The sequence below is a fragment of the Lycium barbarum genome, chromosome 1, assembly GCF_019175385.1.
Source record: "Lycium barbarum isolate Lr01 chromosome 1, ASM1917538v2, whole genome shotgun sequence".
Lineage (NCBI taxonomy): Eukaryota > Viridiplantae > Streptophyta > Magnoliopsida > Solanales > Solanaceae > Lycium > Lycium barbarum.
The window spans coordinates 138,937,286-138,953,438 of NC_083337.1; positions in this window are offsets into that span (position 1 = coordinate 138,937,286).

Here is a 16,153-nt window from a genome sequence, read left to right on the forward strand (position 1 = left end):
TACTCAAATACGGGTTTCCAATCGGCTTACTTCCCAAAAACATCAACAACTATGTATTAACTATTAAACACAACTTCCAGTCACGTCATCAATTTTTTTGTTTCAACCTTTTCGGGTAGGGTCATGAATGGGGGGTTTTAATGGATAGAGAAGAAGAAGAAAGAACATAAATTGAGGATTTTGGGTTGTCCCTTTGGTAATTCTTGGTGTAGGATTGTGATTAATTTTGTGGAAGAATTTAGAAATTGATGTGTTTTGGGGGTTTAGGTTTAACTCTTTTTGAATTTTCAGTTAATGTGTGGAAAAGAAGGGTTATGTATTGGGTTTTGTTGTTCTGCTGCATTGGTAGGTTTATTGTTGAAAGAAGATTTGCAGAGATGGGTTAGGTTTTTGCCACCATCAAGATTGCAAGAAGAAGATGAACATGGGTGAGGGCTGCGTGTTTTTTTTTTTTTTTTTTGGAATGAGGGTGAACAAGACTATGAACAGGGAACAGGGCTAGGAGTTTGTTTTTGCTTAATTATTTTCTTATTTATTTTTTTATTCTTTTGAAAATATTTATTTTTAATAAAAAATATCACATTCACGCTCTTAATACGAGTGGATATCACAAATTTTGTCCAACGCAGCACGATTAATGCCACATATGCTTGGTCAACAGTCAAAGGGGTTTAAAATGTTCAATTTTTAAGGGTAGAGGGGTTTAGTTGGCAAATTCATAAGTACGAATACCGGCATGACAAAAATGAATAAGTACAAGGGCCTTCCAGGCTATTCAGCCTTTTCAAAATAATTTCATTTTCTAGCCATTTTTCAGTTATTCTATAAACTGTATCATACGTATAGAGTTGTATCATTGTTGTATAGAATATGTATCACTACTGTATATGTATAGAAAAAATGTATCATACGTATATAAATTGTATCATTAACGTATAGAATATATATCCTTAAAGTATATGTATATAATATATATCATTGTTGTATTACTTGTGTATAATAAATATATAATCAAAGTATAATTAGAAAATGTATCATTGGTGAATAATTTATGTTTAATAAATGTATAATTACTGTGTACTTACATATTATACATGTTTTGGGATATTTTCTTCTTCGGACAAAATGGTCTGTTCTTTTTGTAGTGAACTTTTAGTGACGACCTTTCAATCTTTTGTGGCGCCTAAAGTCGCCACAAAAAAGTCTAATTCTTTTTCTTTTGGGCTAGCGCTTGGCAATACTTTAGGCCAAACGACCAACTCAGATATTAAGCCCAAACATGGGCCAAATACATTTCTGATGGCCGTTGTGTGTCATTTTTCCTTTTTTCCCCCCACAGGGATCTTCGATTCCAGGAATTGTAGAACTGTTTTATTCATAAATGACGACTTAAGGTTTTTTAAGTTTTTACAGGTTAGGGAAAATAAGGTTTTTGGTTTGTGGGTCGGGTCAAAGGGACACAAGGAGGGTTTTTTTCCACGTTGGCAGCCACGTCATTTTTTTCGATAGTTCGATGGTATTTTTGACCCTGTTCTGTAATAATATATATAGACGGCATACAATAGTTATACCTACTATAAATAATGTATCAATCTTATATAAAAGTGTATAATAATGTATAAGAATATATACACCCTTTACACTGTTACATAAAACTATATAATAATATACAAATTTATATGAAATTGAATTTCGTCTCTTACAAACTTCACCAGGAACTCCATCCGAATTGGGTCATATTTTCATTGAGTAGCTTCAAATTTTAACCACAAGTTCAAATTACATCCTCGGCGAATCCCAATTATCAATTTGTCAAAAATCTCAACAAATCACAAAACACATTTGTGAGTTTTCAAGCTTTTGAAAAAACCCCAACCTTAAAATTTTCTATATGCATTACAAATTAAAATTCAGTAGGATACTAGTAAATCAAGAAAACAATTTGTTAATAGGCTTACTTTGGGGCCCCTTAAACTTTTATTCAGTATATAATATATTCAACTTTCAAGTATCTTTAATGTTGATTAAGTTATTATATTTGAATGCTATATAACTTTCACCCCTGGAGTTCTGAACGATCTCAGCTCAAGGAGGTATGATGTACTCGCTGCCACGTGAATTCTTTTCATTCACGTGAAATTTTTATTTACAAAAAAAAAATATTTTTACCATATTATATTCACTAATTTTTATGGGTCATATTTTCTTGACATATTTGTAAAAGACATGTTTGGAACTCCATTATTTATGCTAAAAGAATTATTTTGCTAGGCATAATGGAATTTTACCAGTTTGCATCACTGCATTAACAAATCATAAGTATTTCCAGACTGATGTAACCCTTACATTGCTCTTACATTCTTTGCTTTTCCAAAAATTATAGATAGGACCAATACTATTGCTAATGCACTCGTACCACTAGGCCATTCTTTGAAGATCTCTATTAAGGAATTCAGGTAGCATTTCATAGAAAGGAATTAGGCAACTCAATAGTCTACAAGGCATTTACCAGCAGGCACTAAGTGAAAGCCCACGAGGCCCGTCCAATATATATAGCTAGGGTTGGGCGTTCAGTATTCGGTTCGGTATTTTTAAAGTTCAAGTTCGGTAATTCGGTAATCGGTAATTGAAAGTATATACCAAATACCGAACTTTCAAATTTCGGTTTGGTAATTCGGTAATCGGTAAATCAAACTTCAGTTCGGTACGGTATTCGGTAATAACATATTGAAATCGAAGTCCCATTGTATCAAGTATTCTGTGCTTTCAAAGTGAAATTAGGTGATCTTTCACTGTGATTTATATGGCCTTTCTAATTTAAAGGTAAGTGTTTCTAATCATTTATGCAACAAGTGACATAAGAACAAATTGGAACACAAAGAGTAACAAAAATCTCTCATATATAAATATTAAACTGCTACAAACTTGAAAGAAAATCATATCTTAATTTCTAAAAAGGTATAAAGATTAGACTTTCACTCGAGCATAAGCATGACTAAAATCTCTGATCAATGTTCCTAATTAAAATTGGCATACATAACCAATTTCCAGGGGCAAAAAAAAAAAAAAAAAAAGAGAGAACCCCTTGACAGATCTCGCAATACTGATATACTAAAAGATGGGAAATGTTTAGGGATTTTAGATTTACACTGTGAAGTGTGAACTGATGGGTAGGCCTAGCCTATGGGCTTTGTCTATTGGGTTGGGCGTTCAATTTTATTAAATGGGCCTTTAGGCTTTATTAATTATTGGTTAAAATTTTGGTATTCGAAATTTACCGAACAGTATAATTGTAAATACCGAATATCGAAATATCGAATTTTATACTTTTAGTCCCAAAAACCGAACCGAAAATCGAATTACCGAATACCGAAATACTAAAATAGTCGGTTCGATTTGATAATTCGGTTTTCGGTATTTTATGCCCAGCCCTATATATAGCTCATGAAAATCTCGAATGATGTTTGCATTTAGAATGGAATTTGTTGAAAAAGTTCTACTAATTCTGATCAGTCTTCATAAATATTTGGAAGAATTTAACCTAAACAGCCTCTCCCAACCGCTTAAACTAAAATAGCCGGCAGATATGTGGATGCAGTGACAAAAGTTTTTTTAGAATTCAAGAAGGTCAGGGCGAGACGAGCTGTAATTGTGTATAAGCTATGATACACGGCTAGAAAAAGTAAACAGTCAACCGATCGACCATTTGCCTAAAGATCCCTATATTTATACATTACACACACTTTTGGAATACAACCTTTTAATTGTAGATTATCCCAAAATAAGTGTGATGCCCTGCTGAAAAGAAACAGGGGCCAAGTCATACTCATGCCCTTCGATTAGTATATACTTTGAGGCTCAATTCCCTGGTAGTGACTATGATGCAGCTTGTTAAAATTTGACAAATTGAATTATCAATATTTAATTTTGAGTTTATTTCTTCTGATCAAAATTAACACGAAAGTATAAGTGATATAGCCATTACCTATCCACTAGTATTAAACTAGGAGGCGTCGCCTGAAATTGCATGCACTTATCTTTAGTGACGTACCAAGTTTATTACAGCTCAGCTTGTATGCATATTGAATACGGGGCTATTAAGGTTCTAAGATTTTACTTTGTATCCCAAATTTATAATTACGTTACATTATTTTCAAGCAATATCATCTATTATATAAACGTAAACACATAATTATGTACACTTTTTCAAAGAAACTCTTATGTGCCTGAAGTTTTCCGCTGAAGCAATGTTGAATAGCATCCCAGGCGCCTCTGTCATCTGAGTCGTTTAAAACCTACAAATTGAAGTGATATATGTGGTTACTGGACTGGTATTAAACAGAAGCCGACTCACAATTTTGAGTTACGTGTTCTAGATTCTAGAAACGGAAAAGGGTCAAATATACCCTTCGTTATACTTTGGGTCCAAATGTACCTCTACCGTTATACTTTGGGTTCAAATATACCCGTCCACAGTTAAAGTTGACCGCAATCCTACATGGCATTAATATTTTAATAAAATAAATATTATGTGGCATGTCACCTCACTTACAAATCCAATTTTACCCCTCCCATCCCTATCTTCGTCCACCACACCTCCCCCTCTAGTACTACCGTCCTTATGCCCACAACCATTTTCACAAACTCAAACTTAAAGCCGATGCAATAATTTGTAGCAATAAATAGAAACTAGACGTGTTGTCAACCAATGGGACATTAATCGTAAGTCAATGTACCCCTCTATTTTTTGTTATTTCTTTGAATTAGTCCCCTGTATTCATTCTCTACTGATGATCTCCCTTCTTATATCCTCTTCTTAGCCTTCGTTGCCTGCAAAGTTCCATCACATTGAGCGAAACAAGATGTAAGAGTTAAATATGACAAAAGGATCAAAATAAAAATTAGGAGAAACAAATAAAAATAGACATGTTTTTGCCAATCAGTGAAACCTAGTGTGAATGAAAGACTAGTTGCTTGTATTGCAGAACCAACCAATAGTCCAATCCAAAGGCCCTTTGCTTATAGATTTACAAGGAAACACAATACAGCAGCGGGGATTCCCCAATAATTAATGGTGGTGGGCATAAGGACGGTAGTACTAAAGGGAGGTGTGGTGGAAGAAGCTAGGGAGGGGAGCGGTAAAATTGGGTTTGTAAGTGAGGTGACATGCCACATAATATTTATTTTATTAAAATATTAATGCCACGTAGGATTGAGGTCAACTTTAACTGTGGAGGGGTATATTTGAACCCAAAGTATAATGACAGGGGTATATTTGGACTCAAAGTATAACGAAAGATATATTTGGCCCTTCGATAGTACAAGGGTATATTTGGCCCTTCGATAGCACGGGGTATATTTGGCCCTTTTCCATTCTAGAAAAGCCAACTTATTGTGTTCAAGATAAATTACACATATTCAATGAATTTCTTAAACACAAATACAAGATTTGATTTAAAATTACTGGATTATGCTAAATCCTTAGCTAGAACTCTAGCTCCGCTCGCTTCAATTCTTTTATATTCTTCAAAGATTTTTTTTTGATGATTCTTCAAAGATTGGATGCTTGGATAAAAAATTATCTCAAAAGTGCTGGCGTACGTAGATATCCTTTCATTCAAATTGAGGGGAAAAATAAAGAAAACTAAGCGAGTTAGGATAGAAATTAAAAGAGTTGTCAGATTTAGGATTAGCTCAAAAGAAGTAATGCAGCATTATGTTTAGTTCCCAAGTCTCCATCACCCAGCGCATATTGCACATGGATTATTATAAGAAACGGACTGATGATGACAAAGTACAGTACTAGGCTAGCTACGTTGTTGTAGACATGCCCACTATTCACTGTTATATTATAACAACACGACCTAAAAAGGCTAAAACTAAAACCCAATTGTAAAAGTCGTTTTCCTTGGATTGGGTAGGTGCATTATACATTTGAATTAAAGTCACACCTTGTGCTACTTTACATATCCCTAGTTAAATTGTCAAATATGTAGCCTTATTTATACATAGAGGTCTGTATGTGCAAGCATAGTTGACGTGAGTACTACTTGAGTTATATGCTGGGAAAGCTATTTCAAAGTTTCTAAACTAACTGTTTGAGTAAAAAATCGTACTTTTCCCAAATAGTTAAATTCGTATTAAAAGTTAAATAAGGTTAACTACAGTTGATAGTAATTTGAAACGATGGTTGAATTAACACAAGCGAGTTATTAAAGGTTGATAAAGAGTAAGTAAACAAAGAAAAAAAAGTAAACTTACGCCAACTGTGATGAATAGCAGTAATGGATTTCTCCTTTGCCAAGAATGAACAAGAGCTTGATGATAAGAGAATCAGAATAATAATAAGTAGAAAGTAATCAATAATAATGTATTTTCTCTCCGTCAGTCCCCCAGATATACAAATGACAGTACTATTTATAGATATCTGATCCTATTTGGTGCCTTTCCCGTTGTGTGTATGTAACGACAATCATTAATTGTTGAATTAATGATTGTCACACACAACAATCATTAATTGTTGAATTAATGATTGTCATTTGATTCCTTGATTCTGGCTGTCAGAACCTGTTTTGCCGGTACTGCATTAACTCTATTTAATGCGTAATCAAGAGGGTCTCGTATGTTGTTCCCGTTGATGTTCTCTTCGTTGAGCATGTCATCGGTATCAACTACCTCTTCGTAAATGTTGTGCTCGACATTACCATCAGATCTTTCTACGCCATTGTATTTGACTGCCACATGTTAACTTCATGTTGGTCCACGTGTTAGGCGCGATTTTCACCCATACAGATAGTCCCTCAATTTTTCGGGTTCATCGAAAAGATGTTCCCGAGGATTTATCTCACCGATTTTCATCAATCTTTCCTTGATTAGACATTTGAATCGTTTCATTGTGGAATAGGAAATTTTGTAACTGACGTTAGATCGTGGCCCACTAACATGATGGGTACGTGGCATAACCGCAAAAGTTGAAAAGACTGGCATTAATGACGAAGTCAGACATGGGGCACGTGGCCATTACCGTGCCCTTCATTTTCTCGCCGGTTCCCGATGCAAAATGATTCCCCTATAAAGTGAATTTTTTCCTTCTCATTTTTTGCTTCCAATTCACACTTCAATTTTTTTGAATATCTTTGCTACTTCTTCTTCTTCTTCTTTAACTTCTTCGATTTCTTTGAGTTCTTTGATTTTCTACCATGTCTTCTCCTTCATCTTCCAAAAATATTTCACTAGAAAAGACCGTCATTGTTGACAGTTTCCCTCCCAATATGAGTGTTGGAAAACCTAAGAACAGATTGCCTCCTAAAAAATTTATGGGCGACGGTATTACTGTTGCTGCTTTTTCTAGGACTCCATCTTCAGTAACTTCTGATGCCGGTGATGATGAAGTCGAAATGGTAGATCTTCCCTCTGTTGATAGTGTGCTCCCCAAAAACCTTACTCATACTTCCGATTTAAAGATTATGAATGAAGATGAAACTGATGTGGAGAGAATGGCTAAGGTTTCTAGGATTAAGTCCCATATTACCGAAGACCTTGTTCCTTCTGTAGTTGAAAGATATAATTGGTGTTGACACCCAATTTTGTCTCGTCTCTCCTCCGAAATACCTATTTACGCTTCTAATATGTTGGAAAATTAAAAAATATATGTTTATGTTTTATTATAATTATTAGCTTTATTTATACCGACATTTCATTATCCTGTCATTATCTTTACTGCCGTCACTACTACCGTTATTATCATTATTAATTATTATCATTATCATTATTATTATTAATTTATTATTATTATTATTATTATTATTATTAATTTATTATTATTATTATTATCATTATTATTACTACTAATTATTATTATTAGCATTATTATCACCGCTATTCGTTACTTTCATTTTATTATTAGTATTATTATAATTTTTACGTTTCAGCATTTTTTTACCAATTTCTGCACACGTATCGCATTTTATTTCGCACAATTAAATGACAGCGTTTATTTATTGTTAAAATGATATTGCACGGCTATTATAGCATCATATAATTTTATTACCCGAGTCCTAATAATTACACATTTGTATTAGGCAATATTTTGTCATACTCAGTATATTACTAATCAATATGGGTCTTTATTTCAAATTTTAGAAGCTGAACCATTTCTTGCACTCGGTCCGTATTTTGACTTACCGGACCCCAAATCAAAGTCCGATTAACTCCTAATATTTTTTGGACTAGACCATATTTTTTATCTCAATTTTTAGACCAGTCCATGTTTTAATTCACTAGTCCATCCTTTTAATACCAGTCTAAAATTTGCCCCGGTCCACAAATGGACCGGGTCCGATCCATTTTTTCATCCAAATAAGGGAAACCCTTTTTAGGGTTTCCCCTTCACTTCCTCATTTCCACCGCCGCACCTCCTTCTTTCCCGCTCCCTTTTCTTCTCCTCCTTTCTCCTCCGCCGCGCACACCCCTCCCCCTTTTCCTCCTTCTTCTCCGCTCCCCCCACTGGTTCCTGTTCCCCACTTGATCTTGTCTCCCCCGCTCCTCTCTCTCTTCTTCACACGAGAAACCCTAGCTCGCAACTATAAATACCAGTCCTTGCATCCATTTAGAGGGAATGGTTTTGGATTGAGGAAATTCCCCAAGAACTAAGTTCTCAGCCGCACAAATCCCTCGAAAATTTGAATCCTTTAGCCTGAAAAATTCCATAGAATTGGGTGGTTCTTTTTGAGTCACAAAATTCCTAAAGAATTAAAGTTTGAGCCGCCTTGAATTCCTTAAAAATATTAACCTTTAGTAGTCCAGAATACCCGAATCAATTTTCTGTTTTCATTTGCCTTATTGCTGCTGCGAATCCGAGCATACGCAAGTTCGAAATTCAAAGTGTTGCGAGTGTAGATCGAGGATTCGTTACCCACTTCGCTGCACTCAGAAAAGGTAATCTTCCCCCCCTTTTATTTTTTATTTCTTTTAGCATTTATTAGCTATTTTCTGCTTATATGTGCTGGATTGTTTAGTGTAGTAGCGTTAATTGCTATATTAGTTGTTATTCGCACATGTTAATTACTATTCTCGCCTAGCATGTTTATTAGTCGCTGGTTTTAAGTCCATTTGAATCCAACTTAGTTATATTCGATCATGTTCAAATCTTGTTAGTTATGTTTATGAGTGTTAGCTCCCTGTTTTAGTCCCTCTAGTTTAGTTTTAGTTTGTTGGCTGAGTCTCTGTTATGTGGAACTGGACCCTGCTTGTGTTAACTCAGTTCTAAAATTATTTCTAGCTGCAGTTTATCCTGTGTAAATTTAGCCTGTGCTAAAGATAAGTTTGTGTAATCCGAATTGCATGTGTGTGTTTAGTATAGGAATAGGCCTGTCTGCTGGTGTTTTTACCTAAACATGATTAGTTGAATCAAATGTTCAGTTAAATGAGTGATGAATTATCTGAGATTAGTATAAAGCCTATTTGATTATTTGTTGACTTAGACTGATAGAGTGTAATATGATTAAGAGAAATCCTGGTCTAATTTGGAGTAAGCTTAAGTGCTATTTGCGATAATGACATATAGTGTCATTATGTATACTTAAGAGTTAGTTTAAAATGGGACCCGAGCATGCTGAATTTGGCTTAACATCATATTAGAGGCTATTGTATATTTGTTTGTTTAAAAAATGTTTAAACTAGTGGTTTGATAATCTGATGAGCATGTTTTGAGGCTCAGATCTTGAGCTGATATCAAACAAGTTATGACAAAGTTCCCCTTCTGTGTTTAATGTAGCATAAGTCCTTAAACTAATCAAGTGCCTTAATATGCTGAAAGCGGTCATATGTGTCATGCCATTGCTTTGTTGAAGTTTATATTAACTCTTAAAGCATGCTTGCTCACTCCCATTTTGCCATGTTTGATTTGCGTATCATGTAATCGTGTATACCATCCACATTTAGTTGAGATGTTCAATTATTCCTAGTCAATTCATGTCTGCATATTACATAAGCATAATGAGGAGAAATCATACATGAAGTTAGCTTAAAATTCGCATATTAAACCTAACTCGATCTCTGAAACTCTGTTGCCTAAGGCTAAGTGTCTAGCCTGTATAATAGAGCCTGTTTTCTCCTCTGTTTTCTTCCCATTAAATGGTAAATATTAGAATATAATGGAAATCACAGAGGTTATCCTCATCTTGTCCCCCTATCCCACTGCTGCCCCTGTATCTTATTTCGGAGAAGTGTAAAGTGAAGTTAGGCAGGCATGAGCTGTCAAAATTTTTCTTCTATTATTTAGATCCATTATGCAATAGCGCAAATGATGCTGGTTTGGATGTTTTGAATTAAATATGCTCAGGAAAGTGCCAAATTTAAACCACTGGCTGTGTTTAAAAGACCTTGCATAATTCCCCTCCCTGTTAGTTTATTTTCATTTATGCTTTTGCTGTTTATATGAGTTATTCTTCTATTAGTTAAGCCTAATTTAATTGAGTAGCTCTGTTTAGTACGTCAATCACGTAGCTTGTAAGTTGTTAATCTAGATTAACCTGCTTAGAAGATTAAGTATACATGATTAGTGTTAGTCTACGTGTTTAGCTTAAGTGATCTTGTGATCTCATTGGTTAGTTTGATTCCTTAGTATCTTGTTAGTTTAAAACTGTTAGTATAATCATGTAATAGATATGCGTTGAGCACAAATCCTGTTAAATCATACTAGCCAAGCCTAATTTATTCCTTTAAGGTCATTTAGCCACTGCTCATACGTCTTATGTTAGTATAAACTGTTCTTAATCAATAATCTAGCATGTTAAGTGAATAAATGGATTAGAATAACGTTTTAGCTATAGGTTGCTGCCTTAATGCGAGGTCATTTACGTTCGAATTCTGAGTTCGTGCTATGAGTTACCGAGGTATTGGATTAAAGGCATGTTTATACTAATGTAAATAACAGAACCAGCAATTCATACTTTGGTTTAGCAATCTTTTAATCTATTGCTCTCTTAAACTGTATGGGATGAGTATGCTTCCCTTTAAAAGCTGTTTATTAAAACCAGAAGTCTAGGTGATCGAAACTTACCATTAAATTATGTAGCATATTTACATGCTTATAGTTAGAGCTTCAATTGTTATCCTAGTATTAAAGCATGAAATATGTTTAGAGGTAGGTCTCCTTTCCATGTCTAGTTGATCTGTGTTTTGGTTTAAGCTAGTCTCCATTTGTGCCTTCAGTTACTGTGTTATGAATTAAATTAGATGGGATATCAATATAACCTTTATCAAGTTCATCAGACTTCCCAATTGCTCGAACATCAGCTTTCTTAATTCATCACTAAACTTCCTTCCATGTAACTGCATATGCTAGGCTAGTTGATTCCATGAAATAAGATTCTCTTGATCTATTTATGGTCCTTTGATGGGTAAACGTAGCATGATATTAATGATTAAGACCGAATCAATGGCTGATTTATGTGGCATGCTAAACCTTTTCTTCCCCTCGCATTACACTGATAGTATGTTTTATTTTCGGCATTTGTTTAAGATTTTGTATGCTTTCATACGTGCCATATTTGATTATATATGTATATGACTAGCATATTTTAGAATATGCATAATTTGCTGATTTGTTTTGAATTTATATTGCGCATTGTTTAGCGTTATTCATTGATCGCATACTAATTGCGTCCTTTCACTTTTTTGCATGAACCGTGCATATGAGTCCAAGGGACTCGTCGTCACCTTCCGCATTCGGTGTTGGGCCAAAGCCCAACAATATAATATTCCCCCTCTGTCCACAGCAAATAAAATTTTGGGCCGGGGCCCAATAGCAGAAACAGTCCACAACAGCTATTAAAAGAAGACTTCTGGGGCTAAGCCCAAGAACACACATGATCACAGCAGCCCAAAATGGGCTGAGCCCATTTATTTACATTTCTTGTGCCCCTATTTTATTTTATTGCATTCAACTTGTGTTGTTTAATTAACACTTGATTTTATTTTGTCCCTTAGCTTAGACGAATTATAGGAGAACTTAGTGGGTTTAATTTTAGTAATGAATAGTTAATTTAAGGAAAACTAATAATTAGTTCCATAAGTTTCATTTTTCTTCTTTCATATTAAAGTTATTTATAGTATTTATAATATTTACTTTAGAATAACTGATTTTCAATAGCGTAAATTCATATTTTTGAGTCAAAGGAATTATATTTTATTATCCTGAGAGTTTTCAAAACGCCATTAACCCGCAAATAGGAATTAAAATATTTTGTGGACATCTTTCAAGGTTTTATTCAAATTATGCATATTTTTAGCCAAATGTAGTTAATAAAACATAATCTTGTTTATACTTCTGAAAACGTCAAGTCAATTAATATGTCATCGTTTAGTTTGTTTCAAATATTTATTAAAATACTGTGCAAACCCGCGTTTTCCCCTACTTATATATTATATGTAAATCTTATTTTAAAGAGCATTATTATTTAAAGCCCTAGCAACCTTTATAAGTTTATTTTAAATGTCATTTGAAGGTTCCTTTCATGCAAATTATTACATTTTTACAAATCTCATTTTGAATAGCCTTTTTTTATTTAAAGCCTTAGCAACCTTATAAGTTTTATGTTAGATGACATTAAAAAATAAAATCTTCTTTTATGCAAATTGTTATATTTAAATCCTATTTTGAGCAACATTCTTGTATTTTTCTTAAAACCTTAACAACCTTTCTTAGCCCTTAAAAAATTCAAACGTCTTTAACATTAATTGACTAACCTAAGTTTGGCCGGATAACCGTAGTTAACGGATTCTAGAGGATGCCTAACCCCTTCCCTTTAGGATAATATAGAACCCTTACTTAGAATCACACTGATTAAGCAGACTATTAACGGAGGTTTAGTTAGCTTTGCCTTAGTTAATAAATTAGGTGTCCTAATTCACCATTAAACTAATTAGGTGGCGACTCCTTAAAACAAAACAATTTAGGAATCTCCAATATGTTGTACTCCGCTCTAACCCGGGTTAAAATGGGGTATAACAATTGGAAGGATCACTTCATGGAGATTATTGTTCTTGAACCAGATAGACCCGCCACTTCTCACTTGCCTGGGTTCTCTGCAGTGTACCTTCACCCCTTCACCATCGGGTTTAATTTACCGTTAACTTCGTTGATCGATCAATTATGCTGACGTCTTCAAATTTGTGTAGCGCAATTTACTCCCGGAGTTTGGCACTTAATTCAATTATACCAACATGTTGCTTGAATTTCCAACGTCCAGCTTACTTTAGATCATATTTTATATCTGAACACCCTTCGTTTTATAAGAGGTTCCATGATAATGTTTAGGGCCCGGGGTCTGAATAAGTTGTTTGATGATCCTGAGGATAACTATGATTGTTTATGGTTTAAAGAATTTGTGTTTATTCGTACTCACAAATTAGTGAATAGTGATCCCACAATCTTTCCGAAAAAATGGAATGCAAGAGCTTCTAATCCCGAGCTGAATATTCCGGAGAATATTCTTGTATTTATGGAAACAATAATCTGATTTTCAGCAAGTGTTAGGACTTGGGAATCAATGGCTATGCAACGGGGCATTCTACTTTAGATGGATCCGAAAATAATAAAAGTATTCACTCTTATTAATCTTCTTTTTCTGAGCACAATTATCCTTATTGTCTTCATTTTGTTAGGCCATTCTAATAAAAGGAGGACATCGTCAAAGGCCTTGATTCTTCCAAACGATGATGACTCGGCATTAGATAATATTTGTTCTATTATTAAAAAGAGGTCGAGCGCAGAGGCGGAAGGTTCAAAGAATGTTAATAAACCTGTTCTTAAAAAGAGGAGATTAAAGAAGCAATTTTCTTCTGGCCCTTCCGTGACTGAGAAGATTGGAGATACGCACAACTCTGAAAGTACTGATTCCGAGGAAGAGTCACCTTTAATTTTGAGAAAAGGAAGAAGATCTATTTTTTCTTTTATTGATGTGACAAATATCTAGGAGGACTCTCCGATGAAGGAGTCTGAGGAGGTAACTGGCATTCCTGAAGTTCCTTCTCAGGAAAAGGATCCATCGTCCATTTTCCATGAGGTGGTGAATATTGATGATGAGGCACCATCCGAGATATTTTCTCAAAGAAAAATCGCTGTTAATATCCCCGAGATTGAAGTTGTCAGGGTGGAGATTGCTGATGCTTCCAAAGTTGACACTTCTCGGGAAGAGGCTGCTGGCTCCTCCAAAGCTAACACCTTCCCGTGCACTACTGCTATTCCTTCAGGTCGATCTTCTGACCATGCAGAAGGAAAAAGACCTATTCAAAAAGATATCCATTCACATGAAGTTGATCCTGGTGGTGAAGCTCATCGGGCTGATGATCCGGCAGTTAAGTGGATGCAGTCTTTTGTCCCTCTTACTGTTAATCATAACCGATCCTTCAATTTATCTGATGAGGTAAATTTATTGGCTAATCCTCATGTGATGAGTACCTTTGCAAATAGTTTCATAGGACCAAAAGAATATGTCGTTCTAAAGGATATGCCTATATATCAGATGAACATAATTGCTTTTGGGCTCATGATCCAAGTATATTTTTTTTCATCTTTATGTAGATTTTCTTCCATTAGATTTTTCTCATGAGTTATAACTTTTGATAATTTGCTCGTAGGCTCAGACTTACTTGGCTGGAAGTCTTGAACGTGCTAAGGGTGAATCCAAACATATTGACAAGCTCAATGAGGACAAGGTCGCTCTAACTCAAGAATTGTTAACTTTAAAAGCAAAACAAAGTTGCCCTGATGAGGAGTTAAAGAAAGCTAAAGCTGAAGTCGATGTATACAAAGCGGAGTTGAAGCGCCTTCAAGATCAAGTATCTGATCTTCCAAAATTGAAAGGAGAAATATTCGAGAAGGATTCGGTCATCGTCAATTTGGGAGTGAAACTTATGCAAGCGGAGACTAAATTTGAGAAAGCAAGCGATGAAATCCGAAATCTCCGAGATAGATTATTTTCCCGGAATGTCGAATACGACGAGATTGATGCCAAATTCAAATCATTACAAGTGAAAATCATTCAAGATTCCGGGTATCTTACTAGAGCTTTGATTGATTTGAATCAAAGTAAGAGAGACATAACTGCTATTGAGAAGGAGTACACTGAGAAAGATCTCGAAATGAAAGCTTCACTCGAGAAGAAAGATAGATTCACTAAAAACATTTTGCGAAAAATTGAGGATCTGCAGGATCGCGGGAGACAACTCATGTACCGGAAATACAAACATAAGCTGAAGGTCAAGCGATTGGAAGATGCCCATGCCGTGGAAAAGCAAAATGCAATTAACCTGACTGTTCTTGAAACTCGCTTCAATTTTCTTAAAAGCCTTGATCTTGCTTCATTTGATCATGTCAATGCCCTCACTATTGCTGAGCGAAAACTAAAGGACGCTCGTGATCTTCTCAGTGACATGTTCGGAAATGAAAATGCCGAAGGAGAAGATGATAAAGAGCATGTTGAGGAGGAAAGTGACTCCGGGGATGCAGGTGATGGTTTGATTTTTGAAAAGAAGGATTCATCCGATGATAATCACACTGAGATCATTTCAGAGGCTCCTGTATCCGTTAAAGTCCCGGATAAAAATCAAGTAGTTGATCCTGATGTTGGGAAAGTAGTGGAAAATGTTAATCCCTCCATTCCTTCACCTAACATTTTTGTTCCTCCCAACATTTAATCGTTTCTCTCACTCTCGCTCAGCTCGTGTTGGGCGATTGCTTTGTAAGAATTTTGTTTTGTGTTGACTTGTAATGAATAAAGCTTTGCTTATCCATATTTCGTCTTTTCTTTCTTATGATAAATCTCTTGTAAGATTTCTTTGGTTAAAACCTTTCCCGACTGATCAATCAGTTTCAGAATTTCAACCTCAGAATACTTGTAAGAAGATTTGTAATTTTGCCGCAAATATATTCGGGAAGATGATTTGAACATCTCATTCATTACGAATAAATTTCTTCACTCGTAATGCCGAAAAAGAGGGTCTTACTTATAATGAGAGATTTGTTCTACTTTGTGAAAAAGAAAGTTTAAACAATATATGTGCTACTTAATCACAAAGTAATTTAAAATAGGCCAAACCCATCGACAGACACCTGTGGTTATCCACTTCTTTCACTTGAGCACCTAAA